The following is an 18,162-nucleotide window of genomic DNA, read 5'->3' as shown; positions in this document are numbered from 1 at the left end:
GGGGGAGAGTGAGCAATGGGAGGAGGGGGGGATGAAGTAGCAAGGGTGGGGCCTCACAGAAGGAGTAGGAGGGGAGCGTGGCCTCAGGGAAGAGATGGGGGCAGGCAAAGGTCTTTGTGCTTGCAAGATTAGACAGTTGGTAACCCTGTCGAGCAGGAAGGTGAAAGCCACAGCTGCTCCAGAAGACCACAGCCACCAGTGCAGCCAACAGCGCAGGTATAGCAATGCCCAAATGTCAGACAGATCAAGTCTGCATGGATGCGTCTTACACACACCTGGGAGCTCAGTGACTATTCTGCCCTGGAAGGATGAAATTGCTATCAGCGAGCCTGGTTCACCTTCCTGGGCAGTATCTAGTTCCTCACATCAGGATTATCGACCCCAGTGCATCTATGAAAAACGCTTCAGCCAGGTTGTCTTCAGCTGGAGGGATTGTTCTTTTCCACCTTTGCTATCCGCAGCATTTTGCAAAATGTCTATTTGTCACACATTTATGACAGAGTTTCCCAAAGGTCCCACTGTTTGGGGCCATGCTGTATTCCACACTCTCCACTTATCTATCTGTACTCAGTCTTTCCCCTAGCAGTTCATGTATTGAGTGGCTACACTTTTTGATTTTATCTATTCTGGTTATATGCTTTTGTCTGCCATAAAAGCATAACACCTTCTGGAGAATCCAGCTCTTTGACTTGTGCTTTCATAGTCTCTGCTTCCCTGCCTGCTAGAGAGCTTTCTTCTGAAGTTAAATCTCCTTCACTGAGCAGCCTCTCTATTAACACATTGCCTTTAATGCTGCAAATGATTCTGTCTAACTAAAGTCTGTCTATCCACCAAAGTCACAGATTTTACTGAGCTTCCTCATTCTGTGATATATTACTCGATGGTGTTCTCACTTTTTTTGAATACAGGTAAAAATAAATGTGCATCTCAAATGTCTCGCCACTTTTTGGCATGCAGTGTTCCTCAAATTTAGTCAGTATTTTACCTAACCTCATGCTTTCCTTCTTCAAATTTAGAATTGGTATAAACAGCCAATACTTCCTCCCAACGACATGCAAAAAGATTCATTATTTCACTTTCTCATTTTTCTCCTCTATCCCTATGGCAGCTAAATGCAATTCAAATCTCTGAATTTTTTCCAGTTCTGTTCTCTGCAGCATTGCCTGACCCTTGAAGATTGGATGGAAGTTGCAACGCAGCCATTCTTGGCTTTTTTCCCCCTTCTTAAGCTAGTCAAGCTACTATTCTGCTCATAAAATATGTACCAAGGGTTTTGTTCCTCTGTGTTTGCTATTCCACCTTTTCCCATTGTCTCTGCTTTCAGTTGCAAATAGAGGTGTTAACTTCAAACTAATAGCCCTTTCCTTCTCATTCATCACTTCTGACACTATGCAATGATCTTGGTGTTCACAAAACAACAAAAACTGTAAAAGAAACAGGGGCAGAACTTTTACTAAAACAAACTGGTGAGCTTCTGTGGTCAATTGCTGTGCAGCAGCTTCCAGGGAATAGCTCCTATGTTCAAAATAGCATCCTCCTATGAAGGAGCATCTCTAAATTATAATCTTCCACAAACATAGCTGAACCACACTGCATGAATGTGTCCCATTCAATCTAAACTGTGCTAACTGGTCTCAAAAATGTTATGGAATATTAGCTTCTTCTAGCCTTTACCCACTATTAGAGCAAAAAAGTTTTCAATCAACCTTGAGAGATTCGTGCTAAATGGGGGCTGGAGCAATGAATTAGGCAAATCTCCTAGATGGGTTACATTTCCCTTAGGTAAGCTGTGTCTACACTACAGAGTTCCATCAACAGAAGTCACTGTCAACAGATATTGCCCAACAGAACCTCTGTCTACAGAACACATCTACACCTAATATAGGGGTTCCCCCTGTCGACGCCCTCTGTTGGCAGAGAGCGGCCAGACTGCCCAGCCCTCTGTAGACAGATCAGCCAAACAGAAACTCTGCAAACAAGGCTGTCTGGTGAACCAGAAGCCCTCTCTGTTGACAGAGGGTCCCCAAAAGCATCCATACTATTTTCCCATCAACAGAATCTGTCTACAGAGGTGCTATGCCTCAAACTTTCAGAATGTAACTCTGCCAGGAAAAAGGTTGCGTTCTGTCAACAGATTCTAGACAGAACGCATTTGTGGTATGGATGTTCCCTAGTTTTGTCAACGAAAGGCCTCTTCTGTTAACAAAGTTTTGTAATGTAGACACAACTGTAGTGTGTTGTGCATTTCTTGAGTAGATGGGAAGGAGAAACTGTCCTTCCCCTTCATCACGAACACCAAATGATTCCAGGTTGGTGCCATTCTTTAGAATGCAGGGCCTGGCTTGTGCAGTGCTGCCTGATCAGCAACTGAATGAATACCATGCATAGGGGACTAAATTCAATCCTGCATAACTCCACAAAAGCTGGTTCAGTTAAAACAAGGTCATATGTCTCCCAAATACTGCTTTCTTTAGATATCCAAGGGCATCTTCCATTCTTTCTTTCTGGTATCAGTCTTCAAGATGGTACAAAATGGAACCACCACTGTATTTTTTTTATTATTGTCAAATCTGCATGATGTTTAAGATTCATTACCGTGCATTTATTTACTGGTCAAAACAAATGGGTGCAGAGAAGGAAGTGGCATTTGTAGCTTGTGTTGCCCTCCAGGCATATTTAAAGTTCATTTTGTTGCTAAGGAATGACAGAGAATACTCTTCTGAACCAGTGAAAGCAGCCAATCACATCTGATGCTCAATGGCAGCATTGTTGTGTCATGCTGTAGAGTTCCCACATGCACGTGAGCACAGTGGATTCACAAAAAGCAGCAATGCCTGGCTGGGTTTTTCTGAGCATGAGCTATTGCATGTTTCTCTGTGTGACAACAGTTATATTTCTACTGGCTCTTTTGAATCAACCTTGCCCCGTTCAAGGGGGAGAATCTCATGGCTTCTCTCCTTAGTCCGATCATGGTAACAGATCAGATTCCTGTTTCTGTTGTACCAAATGACTCACTGAATGCTCTCTCTCTGTCTCTCATGCACATTCACCCAAGGCATACTATATTTACCTTCAAATAGCCATTTATAATACAGTTATTCCCACATACTACATTTTATCTTTTGCTTTTGACTTTCTTCAGGTTGAAAAATTCTTGCTCTTTCTGCAGTGGCTCCCAAGCCGGTAACAGTCTCAAAACAATGGCTACAAAAAGCCAAGCTTCCCTGTTCTACATAGCACTGCTCATGAGTTAACTGACTAAATAAATGATGGGGAGACTAGAATGCCTGATGACATGTATTTTCATGCTCTAGGGGGTGGATTATTTCGTCGCAGTGCAGTGGTTCCCCGTATGTTACATCTAACAGAGAGGTCAGGACCAGAGATTTAGGATTAATCAAATACCGTCTCATCTCCCAACCTTGATACACAACTATGGCAAGATGTTTTTTTCCAAACTAGCCCTCCAAATAAGGGTTAAAACAAGTGCTACAGCACCTCCAGCTGTAAAGGCCAGATTTTCAAAATGGCTCAAACCCAAACCCTTAAATATTTAATCTTCTAACTCTCATAGAAATCAATGGGAGTTAAGCACCAGAATACCTTTTAGGAGCTGGTTTCAGCACCCAATCTGCTGTGCTCTTCAGAAGATTAGGTTCCTTACTTGGGTGTTTAAACAGGAGCTAATGCTCTTTTCAGTTCAGTTCTAGCTCCAAGTATGAGCATTAAAACTTCCAGCTTTAGAGTACTTCCACCAAGGCATCATAAACTTTACCTGCTTCTCAAAAAAGCCTGTAAACATAGTAGCTGGTGCTTGAGGAAAGTAACTGAAACAGAAAAACATGTGTACTCTCATTTGAAAAGAATTTATTAAAAGCTACTTGGAACTTTGACATGGAATTCCATATGTTACTTTCATCAGAATAGTCACATGGAATGTAACTGTCTGTGATTGTTTCTTTTGGCGCTCTTTTGTTTCCATCAGCAAAATGACATTGCAGGGATGTGGGTATTTCACATGTTGGAACACAGCGTGGCCTTCCTGTTAATAGACATGAAATTAATATTCTCTTCCAAGTTTGTATGTGCGTGTGTGTGAGAGAGAGAGATACCAAATGCATGTCTGCCTGTCCATGTTATCGTAACTAAGTAACATTAAAACCAGGTATCCTATCAACCACTTTCTGAACTAATAGATATGTTATAGGCCAGGGGTCTAAAACCAAAACAGTGAGAAGAGCCGTTTTTTCAAATTCAGTTACAAAATCAATACTTTAAGAGCCGCAATGCATGTGAATACGAGACAGTCCTTAATAAATAACGTCAAAACGTACTTTTCGTCACCCTTATTTTAACAACAGCTCACACACTATCATTTGTACCAATTAGAAAGTTGTTACCCCCATCTCCAGGCTTTACCCACCTCAGCCCCCAAATCTGCCCACCTAGCCCCAAGCTTCTCCCGCATCCCACAAATCCACCCACTATCCCCAGGCTTAAACCCTTTCAGCCCCAAACCGCCCTCCCCATCCCCAGGATTAACTTCCCGCAGTGCGTGCAGCTCCTCGGTGGCTGCCTTCTCCTTCTCAGCAGGCTGTGCGGCTCTGGCAGGGGAAGATTCAGCTACCCCTCTAGCCGCTCTCCTGCTCACTTCCCCCACCTGCAGTGCAGGTGGCCCCCTGCCCTGCTGGCTTTCACTTCCAGGCTCCCTGCCGCAGCTGACTGCTCCCAGGCTGTCGCCACTTAAACAAACAACCAAAAAATCTAAGTTCAGTTGGTTTAATGGCGAACAACTAAGCTTAGGTTTTTTGTTTAAGCAGCAGCAGCCTCCGGAGCCGCAGGCTGCTGACCCCTGTTATAGGTGGCGCAAGCAGTGAAGGTTGCCTGACACTTTCTTAACGAGACCGTGTTTCCAGAAGTGGCAGATGTGTAGAATTTTTTGGGGGGGCGCCTAAAGTGGGTGATGGGTCTCTTAGATAGGGGAGGCAATGCCTTCCCAAACTGGCACCGCCCATGCTCTGCTGGGGGCTGTGCTGCTGCACCCCAGAGCTCTGGGCCTCAGCATCTGCTGTTGTGCCCCCTGCCAGCTCCCCAGAGCTCCAGGGCCGCACTATTGCACGGTGGAGCCAGTGGCCCTGTTGTATGGGGGGAGCTGGGCAGAGGCCAGTGGCCACAGGGGAGGTGGGGCCTTGGGCAGGGGGCATTCCAGGTCTCTCCTCCCCACAGCCTCACGTGTTAAGGCTCTGGGATGAGAGTTTAGGCAGGGGAGGGGTGACAACTCTGGGAGGGCATTTGGGTGCTTGGTGCAGGCTCTGGGATGGAGCAAGGGATTGGGGTACAGGAAGGGGTGAGGGTGCAAAGTCTGGGAGGGAGATGGGAAAGGAAGGGAGGTGTGTGGGGAAAAGGTGAGGGTGAGGGGTGCAGCACTTGCCTGTGGCAGCTCCAATAAGTGACCTGCACCCCCGCCCTGGTAGTTGCTCATGGGCCAAAGGGGTCTCCAGGTGCTGCTGCCCACAGACACTGCCCAACAGCTCTCACTTGCCACATGGGAACTCGTGGCAGGGGCAGCTTGAGGAGACAACACCTCTCCCTCTCCAGGGGCTGCAGGAACATGCTGCTAGCTGTGCAGAACAGGCGGGCAGGAAGCCACTTCAGTCCCACTGCACTTCAGGCAGTGGCAGCAGCAGCCTCCCTTTTAAATCAACTGGGGGTGGCAGCTGGAGCCAAGGGGCACACCAGGGGAGGTGACAGGGCTGGGGGAGAGACCCAGCTTCAAACTTCCATGCAGCTGGGACACCAAACCAGGAAAATTCCTGGAACTCTGGCTTTTATATGCTTGACTTTGCAACCTTAATAATATTCTTTTAATGTCGCTTTCTAAATGTAATAGTAAATAGGCCAACAAGATGCTCGGTTGTATTATCACTGTCTGTAAAAACCCAGAGCAGTACATCTGTATCTGAAGACTCCTGAAGTATTTGACATCTAATTGCAAGGGCAGTAGTTCCTATATTACTGATCATTCCTAAATGGAAATTACTGTCACACTGCCGACAGGTAGGAACGTTTTATTTAACACTTTGCAGTGACTGCTTCCGGCTGTGCTTTAAGTTTAGATTAGTGGAACATCTGCTGCAGAGGCTGAATAATAGGCTGCAATCAGACTGTCAGCTATTTAGAGGCCAGGGACGGAAGGAAGCCGACAGCGAAATGGCCAGACTCACACATTGACCTTCTCCACTTCTGCTGGTAGCACTATCTCCCAGATCATGAGGTGTCCATTTCAGACAGGATTGAGAAGGATAATATTCACTTGTCCCTTGCTATTTGGAAAGTTCTTTCCAATAGGAACAAGCCCTCAGGTGGAGTCTTTCGTTTAGAACGGGTGCTCCACACACATTTTTGTGAGCAGCGTGAGACAGGTGAAAATTTCTCTCTAGCCTGTGGTTAGTTCACATCCTAAGGAAGAGATGAAACCCAGGTTTGGCAGTTTCATTGCAAATACTTTAGCCTGTGCCCGGGGGTTGAAACAGCACTGCTTAGCAGACAACGCCTTTCAGGGATAAAATGGTACAATCTGGTTTCCCCTCGTAAGCTGAGTTGATAGCGAGGCAGCAGGGTCTCATCTAGTTTACCCACCCACCCCTGCCCTTTATGACGCGCTAAATGCCTGGAGGTGCAAAGAGAGAAGACTTGTTCTCTTGCATGAGAGTGAGAGAACCTAGCCCTGGCCTATGTATTAGTCACCTGCTAGAGTCCACAGGCTGATTCTGTGGAGCAGGAAGGAGGGACAAGTGTAACCATACACTGGTCTCCAGTGATTTCACAGAAGCTGCAGGGATGTAGCAAAAGGCAGAAATTGACATGCTGATCATTTCTTGCAATTACTCTCGCTGTGAACTAATCAGCCAGCTAAAGCCATGTGAGTTCTAAAGTTGTGTATGTGCGTGTGTGTGCATGCGGTCACTCAAGCTTCCCCAAGGCTGATGAACTACGTCTGCGCTTATTCCTCGAGGGACAGAATCATGAACCTGTGTCATTTCTGACACATGAGCCATATGCAGTGAGCCAGGAGAATGGTTCTAAAGGTGCTACAGAATAAATTCAGGACATAAAATGACCCACCTGGGAATAAGGAGCACTGTAATCCTGTACAATTGGACAGGATCTGTACAATTGGACAGGAACATCGTGGGGTTGCAATGCAATTTATCTTCCATTTGAAGCACCGGGTTAAGGCACTGCAGGAAGCAGGACACTGATCTGATAGCAGAAGGTAAATGCAATTCCTAAGAGCACTTACAGAATGGAAGTCACTATTCTTGGAAAAGATTGTATTATTAAGATTATATTACATTCAATATTGGCAATTATTATTTTCTCTAACTTTTTTGTTATTGCAGGTGACTGTTTATGGATGGAGATTTATATTTTTATTAGGAAGCAGATTATTCACGGTCAGAAATTACTGCATATTTTACTTACAGTTGGGCTGAGGGAGCTGGGGTTTTGGTTCATGGCTGCATGACTGCTAGGGTTCCGCATCAGATTTGAATTTCATCACCAAATAGAGCCAACTGTTACCACAAGTCTTCCTTAGTAGCTAAGCAATAACCCAAAGGGCTTGTATACACTTGCTCCCAACTTCGAAGGGGGCATGTTAATCAGAGCGACAGGAGATTACTAATGAAGTGCTGTGGTGAATATGCAGCACTTCATTAGGCTAATTCTCCCCCCCGCAGCAACTTCGAAGCATCAAACTTGGAAGTGCCCACGCTACTTTGAAGTGCCTTTGCTCCCACGACATTTTGAGAGGTAAAGACACTTCAGAGTAGCGCAGGCACTTGGAAATGCCTGCAGCTACATGCATGCCGGCACTTTGAAGTTTGACGCTTGGAAGGTGCCGCTGAGGAGAATTAGCCAGATGAAGTGCTGTGTATTCACCACAGCACTTCATTAGTAATCTCCCATCACCCCGATTAACATGCCCCCTTCAAAGATGGGGGCAAGTGTAGACCCAGCCAAATAGGCTTAGCTTTTGGGGGTTTAAATCCAATCTAGAAACATAATCAATGGGCAGGTTCTGGTCAAGACAATTGAAGTCTGCACTTCAACTCTTCCTCCATTGCAGTGTTGAAGGGTTCAGAGTCACAGTGCTGCTTTTGACAAATCTAACATTTTTGTGCTACTTTTATTTTACTTCAGCACAGCTTTAGGGAGTTTGGCGGTGTCAGCTGGCAAAGGGATCACTGTCATGTAACAGTCACTCCTGACATACTGAGGTGCTAGTATTTATCGATAAAGAATGTGCTACACAGCAAAGAATAAAAGCTTATATCCAGGGAGGCTGACAAACTTGTCAGGCCTCTGGGCAGTGTGGGGGGAAGGCGGGCTCCATGCTCCAGAAAGGGTGGGCCCTCAGGCTGAAGGGGCAGGGCTGTGTGGGCACTGTGCTTTTCCTAGCCAGCCCTTGGCACCACCTAGGGCATGCTGCCTGGGGCTCTGGCAGTGATTTAAATGTAGGGTGACCATCCATCTCGTTTTTCACTAGGACAGTCCCTTATTTAAGCTGTCTGACAGGCTTCCTGACTTTTTTAAGAAAAAGGGGAACTTGTCCCGTATTTTGCTTGGCTCCTGTTTCTTGGTGACTTGGTGTCTCAGGGCTGCAGCCCCCACTGCCCGAGAGCTCTTCCATGGGGCAGCTGCCCTGTCCCCGGTGCCCTGTGCCTTGGGGCAGCCAGCTCCTGCTGCAGGGGAGTTTCTCCATGGGGCAGCTGCCCCACTCCCTGGCACCACAGAGTGGCAACCCCCCACTGCTAGCAAGCTCTGCCACAGGGCCGCAGCCTCATTCCCTGGTATCCCATACCTAGGGAAGGCAGCTTCTGCTGCCAGGGATCCCCTCCATTTGGCAAATGTCTTGTTCTCCAGCATCCCCATCTTGGGGAGGCAGCTCCTGCTGGATGGAGGCTCATCCTGGGGCAGCTGCCACATTTTCTGTCCCCCTGCTGCCGGGAAGCTGTAAAACCCCTATACTTGGCGCCCTCCTGCCAGAAGGTTGCCAAGCCCCTATCCTCCACTCTCCTCTCATTGGGAAGCTGTGGAGCTCCCCCACCCCCAGTGCCTTACCATAGGACAGGAGCCCCCATCATTGAGAAGCCCTGACATGGGACAGCAGCCCCTATCCCCGGAGGCTGGTGTCCCTTATTTGCCACAATCCAATGCGGTCACCCTCTTTAAATTGCCCTGGGCTCCAGCCAACCCTACTGCTGCAGTGGTGGTGGTGGTGGTTGAGAGCTTTGGGCCCTTTTGAATCGTTCCTATGCACCGCATCCCCACCCCATTGGTGGAGCTGCTTATATCACACTGGTCATCATGGCTACGTCTACACGTGAAGCCTACATCGAAGTAGCCTATTTCGATGTGGCAACATCGAAATAGGCTATTTCGATGAATAACGTCTACACGTCCTCCAGGGCTGGCAACGTCGATGTTCAACATCGACGTTGCGCAGCACCACATCGAAATAGGCGCTGCGAGGGAACGTCTACACGCCACAGTAGCACACATCGAAATAAGGGTGCCAGGCACAGCTGCAGACAGGGTCACAGGGCGGACTCAACAGCCAGCCGCTCCCTTAAAGGGCCCCTCCCAGACACACTTGCACTAAACAGCACAAGATCCACAGAGCCGACAACGAGTTGCAGACCCTGTTCATGCAGCATGAATCCCCCGCTGCAGCAGCAGCAGCCAGAAGCCCTGGGCTAAAGGCTGCTGCACACGGTGACCATAGAGCCCCGCACGGGCTGGAGAGACAGCGTCTCTCAACCCCCCAGCTGATGGCTGCCATGGAGGACCCCACAATTTCGACGTTGTGGGACGCGGATCGTCTACACGGTCCCTACTTCGACGTTGAACGTCGAAGTAGGGCGCTATTCCGATCCCCTCATGAGGTTAGCGACTTCGACGTCTCGCTGCCTAACATCGAAGTTAACTTCGAAATAGCGCCCGACGCGTGTAGCCGCGACGGGTGCTATTTCGAAGTTAGTGCCGCTACTTCGAAGTAGCGTGCACGTGTAGATACAGCCCATAAGTGCTGTGAGGTGTATGAATGGGTGTCATGCAAAAAGTTGTAAGCATGCATTAACTGTATGTTTAAATTATGTGACCAGGCACCCTTGATAAACAAGATTTTCCCAGCCAAAGGAACGTTGATTTGCCTATCTTTCTAGGTCACTGATGTAAAATAAGCCAGTAAGCTAACACAAAGGAAGCTCTAATTGCATATTAAGTCAATGGGAAAACAAAATGAAATCAGCTTAAGATACCAAAGCCACACAGGTTGTCTTGTCTGTGCTTGAAAATGAATTTTGTGGAAATATAATGTAAAGCAAAAAAAAAGTTTTGTTATCCACTTGCTGAGGCAACCCCTGGTACAGCATGTGAGAAACATGAAAATCTGAATCCTGATTTGGCTAAAAATCAGTAAGCTTTACACAAAAACTTTAAGGGCAAGAGAACTGCTTTAGGAAACAATTGCAGGTTGCTAAGGTTTTATGTTTCATCTGTTAGAAGCATATCATACATTTTCGTCTTTGTAACCATTTCTGTTTCCACAATCCTTGCTCGGTGTCACTTAAATTCTCTTTGTTAACACACTACTCTTTGTTTTACGGTAAGGAAATCTCAGGGCTGTATTATTAAGCAGTGTGAATTCTTAGCTGGATCCAACAAGCTGGTGTCTACACTTTCTTTTTGTGGAAAGTGAACTTGGTCATTTCTGTGAGTGTTCATGATCAGGGGCTAGAAATCCTAGAGCAGTGTTTCCCAATTTTATTTGGCCATGGAACCCTTTTAACCTTGAAATAATTTTTAAACCCCTAATAACTGTCTTTTATATATGGCTTAACCCCTCTCAGCCCCAAACCCGACCCCCATGCCCTGGATTAACCCACCTCAGCCCCAAACTGGCCCCCAGGACTAAACTATGTACCCAAAGAGTACCCCAGCCTAACCCCTCCTGAACAAACTCCACCAGAGTTAGCTCCTCCTGTTACCTCATCCAACATGGCAGACAAACCTACCTTAGCCACCGCTGGAACTGCAGGCCCCATCTGGCTCCCCTTCCAGTTATGCATTGGCTCCCCTTGCGCTGCCCTCATTGTGCGCACAGTGGCTACTATGCATGTAAAGGACTCTCTGCGGCTCCCTGTCCTCCAACCACTGAAATAATGGAGCCATATTCAGTTGGCTTAATAGCCAGATCCCTCACACCACCTTTCTGGCCATTAAACCAACTAAATTTAGTTCTGCTGTTTCAGGTGTGGCAGGAAGCCGCAGAGAAGTCAGCAACAGCAGCATCCAGAGCTGCAAATGACTCCTTAGAGCCACAGGTTGCCAATCCCTGATCATTTTCTCCTGGAACCCTTATTTTCACTTCACAGAACCCCGGGGTTCCACAGGACACCATTTGGGAAACACTGTCCTAGAGGAACAGTCTTCCATCAGGCTCAGGCACTGGATGCACCAAGTGTTACCTACCAGGCCACCTAAGGACTGACAGGCTATGTCCAGATTCCAAGGTTTGTCAACAAAGCAGCCATTGTTGACAAAACCCGTGAAGCGTCCAGATCATAAAGCACATTCTTTGAACACTGAATCGACAGAACACAGTGCTTTTTGTCAACAGCCGCACCCAGCTCACCACAAGGAAGAATGCCACTGTTGAGAGATCTGTTGACAAAATTCCAGTCTGGAAGTTCCAGGTGGGGACTTCTGTCAACAGAGGAGGCCTCCAGGGTGCCGCTCGGGTGTCACAGCAGACACCCTGCCCACAGCAAACAGTGCTCTATGGTTCCTTAAAGCTGCAGGGAGCCTGGGAAACCACATGGCAGGAAGCTGAGATTGTGCGAGCAGCAGAGCTACCATCTGTGGTCCTGCACACCCTCACAGCTGCACCTCAGTGAGAGCATTGCCAGATGGCAGAACACCAGGGTAACTCAAAGGAGCAGACCGAGGGGTCCCAGGATCCACCCCAGGGCTCCAAGAGGCACCCCCCATCCCCCTGGTGTAGGGCCGAGATTCACATCCTTTTGGACTTGTGTTCGGAGGAGGAATCCAGGTGTCGGAATGCTGAAATATACAACAGACTGGCCACTACCCTGGCTGAATGGGGACGCCTCCACTGCTCCCTGCAGACAGGTCCAGGAGAAGGTCAAGGAACAGTGGCAGGGCTATGTCCGGTCCCAGGGCACTGCCCAATGCTCCAGGGCAAAACCAGCAACATGCCCACACTATCAGGAACTGAGCAGCATCTTGGGGCGGGGAGACACACCACAGCCATGGTGCTCGAGGCCGCCCCACCACAGTCGGAGCCCCCGTAGGAGGAGGAGGAGGCATCCCAGCCACAACCCATTCCCGAGCTGGAGCCAGACTCGGAGGCCAGCAGCCTTGTGCTGGTGTTGGACCCCAGCAGCCAGGCCACATCCCAGGTGTTGTCGGAGCTGAGCGAGCATCCCTCCAGTGAGTACCTTGCACATCACACACTCCAGGGCATGGGAGGTGGGTGCAGAGGGGCTGTGCTGTGAGCATTGCTTGGCTGGCTCGGGTGGGACCTCACACTGCAGTCTCAGCACGTGGAACCACATGCAACAATAGTGTGCTCCACCCAGACCTAACAGACAGCCCCTCAGCACAGGTGGCATCCTATTGTCAGGTTTACGGGAGGCCAGATGAACCTCAGGCCCCCGGGGGGGGGAGGTCCCCCAGCACCTGCCATGTCTGGAGCAGGCTGGCCACAAGAGCACCAGCCTGACCCCCAACACACCAAGGAGTGCAGCGCCTGGAACACAGGCATGTCCTCAGGCGAGAGACAGAACAAGCTCCTGTGGGCAGCACCACAAACCACGGGTGGAGGCAGGGGTTGGGGAAGGTGAGGCTGTTCCCAGTTCTGTGGCTGGACACACCCCTTGACCACTAGCCCATCAAGTGCGGGACAGGTGCAGCAGTCAGCACAGTCCCAGAGGCACCATGGAGCCCCCATGTGTCAGGGCCTGGTGTGCAGGCCACACATGGCTTTGTCCTCAGGACATTCCCATCCCTTGGCCCTGGCAGTGTTGGTCGGTGCTCACAGTGGGGGGCAGGGCCTTAGGGGCTACATTGAGTGAATGACTCATCGTCTGTTCTCCTTGTCTTCCTTACAGCTGGACCAGCACCATCTGAGGGACGGGCAACCCCCACCACACCATCAGGTTGAACTCACAGTCGGAGGGGTCCTTGGCAGATGTATGAGGATCTCCAACAGGACCACGTGCCACCCTGTGAGCCATCCAGGGCACAATGCAGCACCGGCTCAGGGCTGACGCAGAGTGGCAATCATGGGCCTGGGACCAGCTCTTGTCCCTGTTTGATGCTATCACCAGCGCCTGGTGGCACATGCTGTCCCAGCCTCCCACATCCGCCCTCACCACCCTACACCCACCAGCCCTCCTGCAGGGCTTCCCTGGACCCGCGACTGACCCCTGGATGATGGCCATGACCCCTCCCCCAGCTCCCAGCCCCCCCCCCGTTCCCCATGCCCCTGACCCTGCCACAGCCCCTGCTCACCTTGCCCACCCTGACCCCACTGCAGACCCTCCCCACCCAGACCTCCCTCTGGTCCCAGCCCCAGCCTAGCCCCAAGAGTGGCCCTGAACCAACAGTGGGAGGGGATCCCAAGGCCAACACTTCTTGGGTTCCCACTCTCCCTTAAGTTCACAGCTTCGCACCCCTGTCCATGTTCTGAGGCCCTCCACCCTGTCCCAATCACCCCCATAAACAGTTCCTTGCACTTCACTTTATTGTATGCAGTTTGTTTTTAGAGAGTTTATTTAGCACACGTTTTTCTTTATTTCAATAAACTGGGTATTTGTGTACCACATCTGTGTCCCTCTTCATTGTGTGGGGGTGAAGGAGGGGTGAGGGGCCAAAGGGAGGGGTCATGGTGGGGACTGAGTAGGGCTGTGGGGTGCTAGGGACGGGGCTTGCCCCCACACCCTAACTCTACCCCTCACACCCCCAACTCCGCTTCCTATGTATTCCTCTTTGGCTGGACACCTTCACCCCCCCAAGAGGCAGGGATGGCAGCCCATGAGTGTGTTACCTCCATGAGGAGGGCCCCAGTGGTGGACTTCCCCACACCAAACTGGTTGCCCACCAAGCTTCTGGAGAGTAACTGCAACCCGCTTCTCCACAAGGATGGCCACAGCCGGGTGTCATGTCTCCAGAGGGCAGGGGTGAGCCAGGCAGAGCTCCAGGAAGGTGGCCTTCCACATTCAAAAGTCCCAGAGTCACTGCTGGTTGTCCGAACTGGTGCAGTGTCTCCAGAGCTGCCTCTGCACTGGGCAGGAGGAATGTGCAGGTGTGAGAATCCTGCAGCCAGGGCACCATCCCTGAAGATGGTCTCGGGCTCGCTCTCGGTGAGGAAGAAGAGGACGGCTGTTGGAAAGTTCAGCAGCTGCTTCAGCATCCCGGTGTGGGGCCACCACAAACCTGGGGCAGCTCCATCCTCATGGCTCCCATGGACCAGCTGTGTCACCCACAAGGGCATGAAGCTCTGTGCTTGCTGTGCTGTCCCTCAAAGAGGTAGGCCATGCCCACAGCAGAGGAAGGAAGAGGGTATCTGGGGGCATCCCTTTCAGCACGCATCTTGGCAGGGCTCCCAGAGGGAACTGGTGACCAGCCACCCTATCTGATGGGGTTCTGGGTGGCCATTTTGATGACTGAGTGGCCAGGACATCTGGCCACTCTGTGTCGACAGAGTGGATTGCTCTTTCGATGGACCTTGCTGTCTGGACGCAATCTGTCGACAGATGTTTTGTCGCAAGATACCTTCTGAAACAAACGTCTGCTGACAAAACCCTGAAATCTAGACATAGCCACAGAGTCTAGAGAAATTTGTCTGGAATAGCTACCAGAGGTGTGACATCTCCCTCTCATCAAGGTTAGCAGCACCAAATCTCTCTCTTTCTGAGGCAGAGGAGTTACAAAGGGAGTTAAAGGTTTGGGAACCCCGAGAAAGCATCAAAGGGGGTAATTTTCTTTTAATGGATGTGATGCTCTCTCTCTCTTTTGTGTCTGTGAATTATGCCAACAAAATTTGCACTTGCAATTTTCAACTGGCAAACTGAATTACAAACGTGAGTATTTGCATCTCTGATTTGCACCTGCAAAGTGAAATGGTGAGAGCCAGTTTTGGGGTGCAACTTATGTCCAGGAAGTCTGCAAAATATAATCTTGTCAGGATAAAAGTAAAATTCAGATCCAGAAGTGCTCTGGAGTCAAAAAAAGGGTAGTGTGGTCAAAAGGTTGCACATGAGCCTCTCACAGCAAGAAATCTGGGTGCAGTATCTGACTGAGTTCATGCTGTAGCTGAATATGAGCTTAGTTGTCTGGTTTTGTCTCAAGACACTAGGATACATCATAAAAGTACAACAGAATCTGGAATTGTCTGATATAATTAGTTGTTGTCATTCTGGAAAGACGCAAAACTGAATTCACGCTAATGGAGTATACAGGTGTGAGGTGCCCAATGAGACAGTCATATGGAAATGCTTTTCCTGAGCTTGCCTGCAGTGAGCCAGATCCTTATCGCTTCAAAGTCAGGAGCCTTGCCAAGAGAAGCACGTCATTGCAGGGAAAGAAATCATCTCCAGGAACCAAACAGGTGGTCAGTGGTAATTTGTTTACTGCAGATTTTAGGAAAATCTTCAAAGGCAACCGGTATATGCATTCTTTATATTTCCTTAAGAATCAGTTCCATATCATCATCCTCTTTCCATCCACTCAGCACAGTTAAAATACACAAAGCACAGTCCTCACTGCAGAGACTGCTCCAAATGCACAGACACTTCATAGTACACTATCATTAGCTGCTTTCCAGCACTGGAGCCTGGTCTACACCAGGGAACAAAGTCGATCCCAGCTTCACAATGTCAGCTACACCATTAGCATAGCTAGAATGGACATATCAGGATCAACTTTGTCCCCTGGTGTAGCTGATGGCTGTTCAGGTTCACACCAACATCCCTTTATTCCACGCAACAATGTGGGTTACCAGGGTCAATGGCTGAGCCCAGAGAGATTCACAGACACAGCAAAATCAAGCTCTGGATGATCAATCGTGGCGCACCAAATGTGTGGTAAGTATAAACATACCCACAGGAGCAAAGAGGTTTCTGGTGAGACAGATTCATAGTCTCCTCTTAATGTCCGGGGGATGTAAATGGGTAGTTCTCTTCAACATTTCAACATACCACTTATCACCAACAACATTTCTTTAGTGATAACGTGCCTATAGAGGTGTGAGTTCAAAATAGTGAATGGAGTTACTCCAAATTTACATAATGTAGATGACATCAAAATTTGGTTTGTACCTGTGTGATTGAAATTGTTCCCATATGTAAATTTTAAAAAAATCTATAACCTCTATGGATGTTATTATGGTTTTAATCAAAGCAATAACCTCAGGATGGGGAATTATCTAGGAGTTTATAACCACCTGGATTAACTGCAGGCCTCAGCTTCCCTATACACTCTCCGAGTGCCAGAAAATGCCCTCCCTGTCAGACATGATCGTTTGCATTGGAGTACATTCTACCCTGCCCCAGTTGTATTCAACTTCAATGTCACTACGGGCTTGTCTACACTACCACCTTCCTTCGAAGAAAGGATGGCAATTAGGGTGTTGGGTGTTTACTAATGAAGTGCTGCCTATGGCCTATGGCTGCCTAGGTGCCTAGGCAGCACTTCATTAGTAAACACCCAACACCCTAATTACCATCCTTCCTTCGAAGGAAGGTGGTAGTGTAGACACAGGCTATGTAATCCAGCTGCCACTGCACACTAGCTCCAGACAGGCTGCCAGCCTTGACTGGGCTGCCAGACTGCTGGACACTGGTTCCAATTCTTCTGCTGCCACTGTGAGCAACCCCACTGCCTAACACAGGCTCTGGTCCCACTGCTGCCACCTCCAGCCCCCATCTGGGCTTCTGGCCATCAGCCCCCCTGGCACAGGACTCCGTGCTCCAGTTGGACCACAGATGTTGCCAGACCAGAGAGTCGCGCTTTAGGGAATTGCACTCTGTATTTATCGCACCAGATAATAATGTCAAATTATGATATTTTGAAAGGCTTAATGAGCATGGATTTTAATCTTTGCATGGGGCGACCCTATCTCCCGGTCCCAAATAAGGGATCAAGAGATATGGGGGGAGGAGTGGCTCCTCTTGGCTCCACCAAGCCCTGGAGAGCCAGGAAGGAGGCGGGAGCCAGTGGCCCTCCCTGGGGAAGCAGCAGCTGCCAGCACTCCCCAGGAGCCCCAAAGAAGCAGCAGCCACTGAGCTGCCCCGGGAGCCCCAGGGAAATGGTAGCCACCAGCGCTCCCCCAGCCCCAGGGAAGCAGGAGGGACGCGGCAGCTGCCCACATTTACCCCTGCTTCCCCAAGGCTTAGGGAAGTGACTCTCACCTGCACCTGCACCTGTGCAGCTGCTGGAGGAAAAGGTCAGCAGGGGAAGGGTTCAAACACAGGAAGATTGGTCCCTTTTAAGAAATAAGTAGGGATGCCCTTTTGGCATCCCAAATAGGGGACCATCCCTCCTAATACAGAACAGATGGTCACCCTATCTTTGCAAGCTTGGTCATACTATTCTATCGTTTATCTCACTGCTCTTGTAATTGAGAGGTTAAAGACCTAATGGCAGTTTATGGAAAAGTTCTTTACTGTATTTAAGATGCCTATGAGAAATTTCTCTTTAATATGTCCAGACTGCTTTATTCTTTTCAAAGGACAAGGACCTGCTAGCTCATATAAACTCCTTCTAAATAATTTGGTTGTTTCTGGGCCTACGCTTCCCTGGCAGAAATGTGCCGGCTTGTGAATTTATGTTCCATTTAGGGAGTGGAAATTTCAGAAGCACCTAGGGGAGTTAGGTAACCAACTTCCATTGACTTGTAAGTTAGCAACTCAGTTCCCCGATGCCTGTTTGAAAAGTCAAGCCAAATATTAATCATTTTTGTCTTTTACTGCTTTATGCAGTTCTTTCCCTCCATTGGGGTCTCATATCTCCTGTTCTGTGTGGTGCTCTCAGTGCTTTTCCGCTGGGCTCGGGCTGCAAACAAATCCAAAT

The 18,162-nt window shown here is 49.0% G+C and overlaps 1 protein-coding gene across 1 annotated transcript in view; it reads left to right on the top strand.

Moving 5' to 3' along the window:
• The window catches only part of STAC (SH3 and cysteine rich domain), a 134,635-nt gene that overhangs the window by 65,926 nt on the left and 50,547 nt on the right, over positions 1–18,162 (top strand). The window lies entirely within an intron of this gene.

Source organism: Carettochelys insculpta, chromosome 2 (genome assembly GCF_033958435.1).
Source record: "Carettochelys insculpta isolate YL-2023 chromosome 2, ASM3395843v1, whole genome shotgun sequence".
Lineage (NCBI taxonomy): Eukaryota > Metazoa > Chordata > Testudines > Carettochelyidae > Carettochelys > Carettochelys insculpta.
Note: the sequence above shows the minus strand (reverse complement) of the source record. Positions and strands in the feature narration are given on the sequence as shown.